The sequence below is a fragment of the Coptis chinensis genome, chromosome 3 (assembly GCF_015680905.1).
Source record: "Coptis chinensis isolate HL-2020 chromosome 3, ASM1568090v1, whole genome shotgun sequence".
Classification (NCBI taxonomy): Eukaryota; Viridiplantae; Streptophyta; class Magnoliopsida; order Ranunculales; family Ranunculaceae; genus Coptis; species Coptis chinensis.
In genome coordinates, this window is record NC_141458.1 from 30,916,469 (window position 1) to 30,923,711 (window position 7,243).

Here is a 7,243-nt window from a genome sequence, read left to right on the forward strand (position 1 = left end):
AAGGTCTAAAATATTTGAATTTTTAGTGCTTTTAGCGACATTGTTATCGTCGTCAAAAGTCTAAAATATTTAAATTTTGAGTGTTTGAGCGACGTTTTTATCATCGTCAAAGCTCTAAAATATTTGAATTTTGAGTGTTTTAAACAACGTTCTAATCGTCGCTAGAGATATGAGACTATTTTCATTACTAATATTGTTGTTAATTTTGCACCATTTGTACAATTTTCACCTGTCCCCCCTCCCATCCAATTACCATTCAACAAATAAACCTAAAATAAAAAGACTAGAACATCAATTATTTAATAATATGTAATACACAACAAAATTTCAATAAATAAAAATGAGTCAATCCACTCAATTAGAAACTAAAGAGAGTTGCATCATCCCCTTTTATAATTTTTTTTCCTAAAGTCATCTTAATAAAAGTATTAACTTAAACAAACACAATTCTAAACATCCCTCAAGTAAGTTGCGAATGAAACCGTCTTCACAAAAAAATAAAAAATTGACCAATAGCATTTAGATTCATCGGAAGCCTCTTGCAATTCTTTATCACCATTTCTTCACAAAAAATAATACCACTTCTCTTTTGACGTAAGATTATCTGCACATTAAGATGTTAACCATTAGATCACCCAAAAAAAAATGTGAAACCAAAAATATAATAGTTTCGTCACGTCAAAATGAAAATCCAGTGAACATGTCTATACCTCAGGACCAACCCCATTAGCTCGAGAAGCTCCATAAAGTGAACTAAGCTCTTCAGCAGAAACTTGGTTTCCATACCTGGAGACAAAGTTTAAGAATTAACCGACATTATTAACTAGATAGCAAACGAGCAAGATGAATGAAAAGTAAAATATATTCTCACCTTACAGCGTCACAAAGAGATAAATTCAAGATGATTAGGATGAAGCTAAAAATGTAGTAGGTGGTAACCCGAGAGAAAAAGGAGGGTAATGACACCTATCTTCATCAAAGAAAGCCATGCAGTATAAATCAGATTATTGGAATATAAATATGCAATCTCTTGCACTTACGTAGCTAAATAGAAGACGGGTATCTGTTAGAAGAAAACCTACCTCAGTCACTGTGCAACCTAGCTCTTCCAAATGTGCAGCAGCTGCTTAAATTGTGGATGCTACTCCAACATCAACACCATCTACAAGGGTTTCACGGATCACCCCAACCCTTAGCCCCTTTAGAGGTTTAGATTCCAAAGATTTTGTTGGTACTAACTGAGATGCAAGATTCAGTACCTCCTGAAAAATGAAACAATCTGTCACAAAGAAGAATGTCATTCACCCATATATTAAAATCTAATCTATTGTACATACTCAGAGACTTAACAAAACAGGCTCAAAATTTCAATAAACAAGTTAGGCTGTAGAAGGATTGTTTTTTTTTAGAATGTTAAGGTGCCAAATTCTCATTAAATAAATAAATTACTGCCTCTAGATATACAAAAAGATGAGAAATTAGGATCCACCTCCACCCATCTTACATCACCCCAGTACCCCACCCCACCCCAAAAGGAATCAAACCCTACTTTTTTCCTCATTGGAGGAAAAAAACAAAACCAAGTGGGGAATGTTTCTATAGATGATTCTCTATTAACCTGCTATAGAATAACATGTGCACCCACCTGTGGCAAGATCTAGACCACATATCAGACACCACTACCAACCCAACCTCTGACCACTTAACTCCACACCACCACCCATTACAACTTTTTATGATTTTTCAACCCAACCAGAAAACAAGGCCTGAAAACCAAAGGGTTAGAAGAAAGAACGACCATTACTCTTTTGGATTATGAACCCACCATCACTTGTATGCGTGTTAATTCAGTTCTGAAGGACCTAGACCAGATCCACCCATCCCTCCTCCAATAATTCCGGTTGGTGAAGGAAAACATGTTCTGTCCGGGCCCCAGTTCAGTTCTGTTTCAATCCCCCAGTCCAGTTCTGCCCCGGTCCAGTTCGGAGGAGTTGTTCAGTTCAGTTCTGTTCTCGGGCGGTTCCAAGATTTGGAGTAGTTCCCTGCAGAACCGGCGAGAAGATGGAAAAGTACAAGTACCACTACTTGGATCGATAGCGATAATAATGGCAGCTCCACTAAAATCACAAGTTCCGGGACCTTGACCCTTCCTTTGGAAATAGCTGTTAACAAAGATAAGCTGCGATGAGCTCTAACAAGGTGTTTGGTTGGAAACAACTTCCACTTTGAAGGATGGATTGCAGTCGGCTCCACCCTCCACAAGCATAATCCAAAGCCTTTTGACAATTTGAATCACTTGCATCACTTCTACACACACAATAATTTGCATATGTCAAGAAAAGTTACGAATAGCCGGACATGGCCAAGATAAGCACAACAAGAACTAAAACAGCCATGGTTAGTTGGAAGCTTGGAACAAGATTAGGAGAAAAGAGAGAAGATATTGAGTGGTTTTGCTACCGTAAACTAGGGGAAAGAAAGAGTGGAAAGTAAGTTTTGCAGCTAGGTGGAGAGAAATAAGAGAAGGATTGTTACACACACATAAAGTCAACAAGATTCTCAGGCAAAGACCTCAAGAAAAAATGAGAAAACTTACACGCTCACTGCTAGTAGCATCAAATATGTCGTGACCAGAAATTGCTTCAAGAAGAATTGCAGTGTCAGCAACAGAACTAAAGCATCCAATTACATCTAATGATGACGCATATGCCATGAGTCCAAACCTTGAGACACGTCCATAGGTTGGTTTTATTCCCCACAACACCACAAAATGATGTTGGCTGCCTAATAGGAAAAAGACGTGCGTGGTGTCTTTTCTGCTCAACCACAAATGTTACAGGAGGAAAGTAGCCCTCTTCCAGAGAATTGAAGCACAAGCCTAGATAAGAAACAATGATTCATATTACTCATAGACCTTCTAAATAGAGTCCAACTCATAGAGTAGGACCTGGCTAAACTGTCCTTCACTAACACTATGCCAGAGATAAATAAGCCACATCCCCAACAATAAGAATCAGTAGGTAAAGTAACTTCAGCGTCGTCTGGAATAAGGCAAAACACATAGTTTTCATATGAAACCTACTTCCAAGTTTGCGAGCTGTATTATAAACTACTTCGCATTGTAGCCAAGTCATATGCAATTCATGCATGTAAATAGAGTAATCTTATTTCATCGTATACTAGGAGTAGATGCAAAGACTTAGAGTACATTTTAAATTGACTTGATGCTATTCAGCTATACTTCTAAGAACTCGTTGAAAACGTATCACAATTGAAAAAAAAAATCTCCTATTAAGATGTAATCAGGTTGGGACAATACAGTTAACTGACCACAAGTAACCTCACAACAGAAACAACATAGTATAAACCAATTACAACATTTTCATGTTTTGCAATTGTGCCCTAAATTTCCAAAAAATCGGTAATAATAAACATTTTGCTTCTTCAAGACCAATTCCTTTATCTTGATGTCGATGACATTCAATCTCTCTACTTCAAGCTCAGTCTAATAACTAATATATCGAAAAGTGACAGAATACATTAACTACGAAGTCTAATTAATTTCGAAATTAGAATTGAGTTGACAAACAAATGAAGAGATTAAAATAAAAATGAAAACTTACAGACTACGAAACTCTTTGCAGAATCCACATCTGAATTTGTGAACCAAAAGTATGGGTTCATGAAAAAGTAAAACTCCATCAGAAACGAGAACCATTTCTGAATAACGAGGTGAGAGAGGAGAGAAAGAGACGTGCTTTCCAGTTGCTTTGAGAGACTTCGTTGGAGTGACGGTGTTGTTTTCTTTCTTGGAGAGACGACGGTGAGAGAGGAGAGATGGTGGTGGTTTGTTTCCTTAGATTTTAGGTCTTTTTCTTTATTTTATTTTTCTTGTTTTTATGTGGCAGGGTATACTATTTTTATATTTTCTTTTTTTATTCAAATTATTTCGTTATACTACCAAAACAGAAGAAGGGCGCGAATACAAAATCCCAAGCGATCTAAATGTTTTTCGCAATGGGTGCGAAAGTTTTAACGACGAAATTTTGGTCCCAAAAACCATAAGATTCGCCATGATGTGTAAAAACCACACCAATGACTACGTTTTTAAATGTCGCCTTATGTCAAAAGATTTTGCCGACGCTCATTACGTCGCTGAAAACTAACTCTCAATTTTATTATTTTACAAAATTTGGATTATGACTTTTGGCGACATTAAAAACGTTGCCAGACATTGGTTTTAAACACTGTGACAAAAGTTTACTTGTGACGCTTCTAAACGTCGCCAAAGGAAATCATTACCTACGTTTTTCCAGCGTCGCTAAAACTTTTGTCGCTAAAGAACCAGTTTGTTGTAGTGTCTGGTTTTATATTTGTCTCGTCTCTTGGAAATGCCCAAATGGATTGTAGCTCGATAGAGCATTGGAGCTCGTGTGAGCATTCTACTCTAGTGAGTATTTCACACTTAGTTGGTCCTTGAAGGTCCTCAACTTAGTGAAAAGTTTAGCTCAAGAGAGAATTTTTTAGCTTGTGAGAGCGTTCTGCTCAAGTGAACATTCTGCTCGAATGAGCATAGGTCGAGGGACCACTTAGCGCATATGTAAGCGTTTTGCTCGAGTGAGCGTAGGTCGAGAGACCTTTTATCACTTATGTAAGCGTTCTGCTCTAGTAGGTCAAAAGACTTTTTAGCACTTATGGAAGCGTTTTGCTCGAGTGAGCATAAGTCAAGGGACCTTTTATCACTTATGTAAGCGTTCTACTCCAGTAGGTCAAGGGACCTTTTGTAGGAACCGCCTTACATACAATCTCATTACCCAACCCATCGAGTTTGTTGATTCACAAATGAATCTCACTCATTAATGATTTAAAACAATGTACAATGCACATAAGTGCCCGTTATTATATCCGGATTAAGAGGACAAACATCCATAATAACAGAGGTGTTTGTTCTCTTATATAGTCAGTATAAAGATAAACAACCTCACTTGGTCCTGTTCATTACACACAAAGTGTACTAGTGTAATCCTATAGTCAAGATAGACTAATACCAGATTATACTACAACCATACTAATGGTTTGTCCAAATCCATTTAGGTTGTGAACGTTTACTTATATTTTATGAGGTATTGATGATATGATCTTCTGTGTGTCACCACACACCATATCATCTACAACATAAAGTATTAGACACATGCATATAACTAATAACATATATAATATGCATAACATTTGCCCATATGATTCTCATTCAAAATATAAAGAATTGGAGTTAATACAAAAGTAATGCTTTTAGTATATAACCCTATCACCTTTTAGCGTTTATGGAAGTGTTCTGCTCAAGTGAGCGTAGGTCAAGGGACCTTTTATCGCTTATATAAGGGTTCTGCTCCAGTGAGCGTAGGTTAAGGGACCATTGGTGCTTAAGTAAGCGTTCTGCACTGAGTTGATCCTAGAAGTATAGGTCCTCAACTAGTGAGTGGTATTAGGGAGGTCAAGGGACCATTGGTGCTTAAGTAAGCGTTCTGCACTGAGTTGATCCTAGAAGTATAAGTCCTCAACTAGTGAGTAGTATTAGGGCTATGTAGCCTCTGAGCTCGAGTGGGCGTTTTGTTGTAGAGAACATTTTAGCTCTAGAGAGCGTTTGAGTTTGAGTGAGTGTTTCTGATTTGGAGGTTACAGCTGATAGCTAGCCTTGAATTGGCATGACTGTAGCTAGCTCCAGTTTTGGAGCGTGATTGACCTGTACAAAATGCGAGCTAACACCAAAGAGTTAGTACGAACTAACAGTAGTAATTCGAGTACGAACTAACAGTAGTAATTATATAATAACATAATTTAACATGTTTAGATGGCAATAATAAGCCCCAGTCCGGAGATGGTTGTGGCTAGCCCCCAATTTGGAGCTTGATTGACCTGTTCTAAAATGAACTAATACAAAAAGGTAATTAGAACGAAATAATTGGTAATTTCATCAATAAAATGAGAATTGAGCTCAAAAGTCTGGGTTATATCTGCGTGATATCTAGCTCCAGTTCGGTGTTGGTTGTAGTTAACCCCAGCTTGGAGTGTAATCGACCTGCAGTTGGTCGAGCTGTAGACATATAAATTAGTAGTATAATGCAAAGTCATTATATGGATGACCTGTGATAAGCACCCAAAAGTGTATTATGAAACCCCATTAAGACATATAAATTTGGTTAATTATGTGTTTAATAATCATGAAATAAATATGTTTTCATACTTTTGCAGGTATTTGCAGTAAACATGGAAATATTGGTTAAACCTGAAATAAAGCACGAGGAACGGCGTATATACGAATTCTCCCAAATCCACACAGAAGCATCAAACTTCCAAAGCTCCTACCTCTCGAACCAGGACTCCGAATGCGACACGAGAGATGCTCGGACAATCGTATGATGAACTCTACGATAGGCGGAAATTGTAAACACCAAAAAATACCGGACCGCCACTGGACTGCACATGGACCCACTATGCGGGGCCACAAGATTGGATGAGTCATCAATCATGGAGCATGTCAAGACAAAGATAACAAATTATTGGTGCAAAGTTGACACCTTGCATGTAATAAATTAGATTAGGTGTTAATAGTGAAAAAAAAAGGCAAGGTGTCACTTTGTTTTAATGTGGTGGATAAAAATTCATTAATGTGGTTTGATAATTCACGTGGGAGGAAATGAGATTTCTCTCAAATGGAGAAGAAATTAGACAAGGGTGGGGGACACTCCATTTACTCCCTTGACTTATTTTCCTCACATGGCATTATTTTAGTTCTTTAGTGAAAGAAATGTAAAGTTAGTTTTAGTTTTTTAAAAAAGATTGTAATAGTTTTAATGGAGGAACACTTGTTTCTTCTAGAAAAAAAATAGAAGTGAGTTTGATTGTTCATCTCTCTCTCTCTCTCTCTCTCTCTCTCTCTCTCTCTCTCTCTCTCTTTTCTTCTCTTTTATTTTTCTTAGTTTATAAATCCTTGTCCCAAGGATCATGAGCTAACTTCCCTTTTGGGGAGTTAATCCAACTCATGTGAGGGTAAACCAATTGTTGTTGGTTTGGTAGGTTTAGGAAGAACAACTAACTCTACATCCTATCCCAAAATGGTAGTTGGTGTAGAGTTTAGTTAGGAATCAAGCAATGAGCTTAGAGATAAGTCATTGTTTGGTTTCACTTGCTAGCATGTATGAGCTCTTTAGTGAGCCATGCATGCTAGGGATCAAATCTATTTTTC

At 37.3% G+C, this 7,243-nt stretch overlaps 1 long non-coding RNA gene across 1 annotated transcript; it reads right to left on the reverse strand.

Annotated features, from left to right (window-relative positions):
* Positions 1-315: 315 nt before the first annotated feature.
* On the reverse strand, positions 316-4,355 carry LOC147509141 (uncharacterized). The gene is made up of 5 exons (XR_015216510.1): positions 3,624-4,355; positions 1,083-1,279; positions 872-966; positions 711-786; positions 316-604 (listed from the first exon to the last, which is right to left on the reverse strand). It is a non-coding gene; the product is annotated as an uncharacterized LOC147509141 (long non-coding RNA).
* Between the last annotated feature and the right edge of the window lie 2,888 nt (positions 4,356-7,243).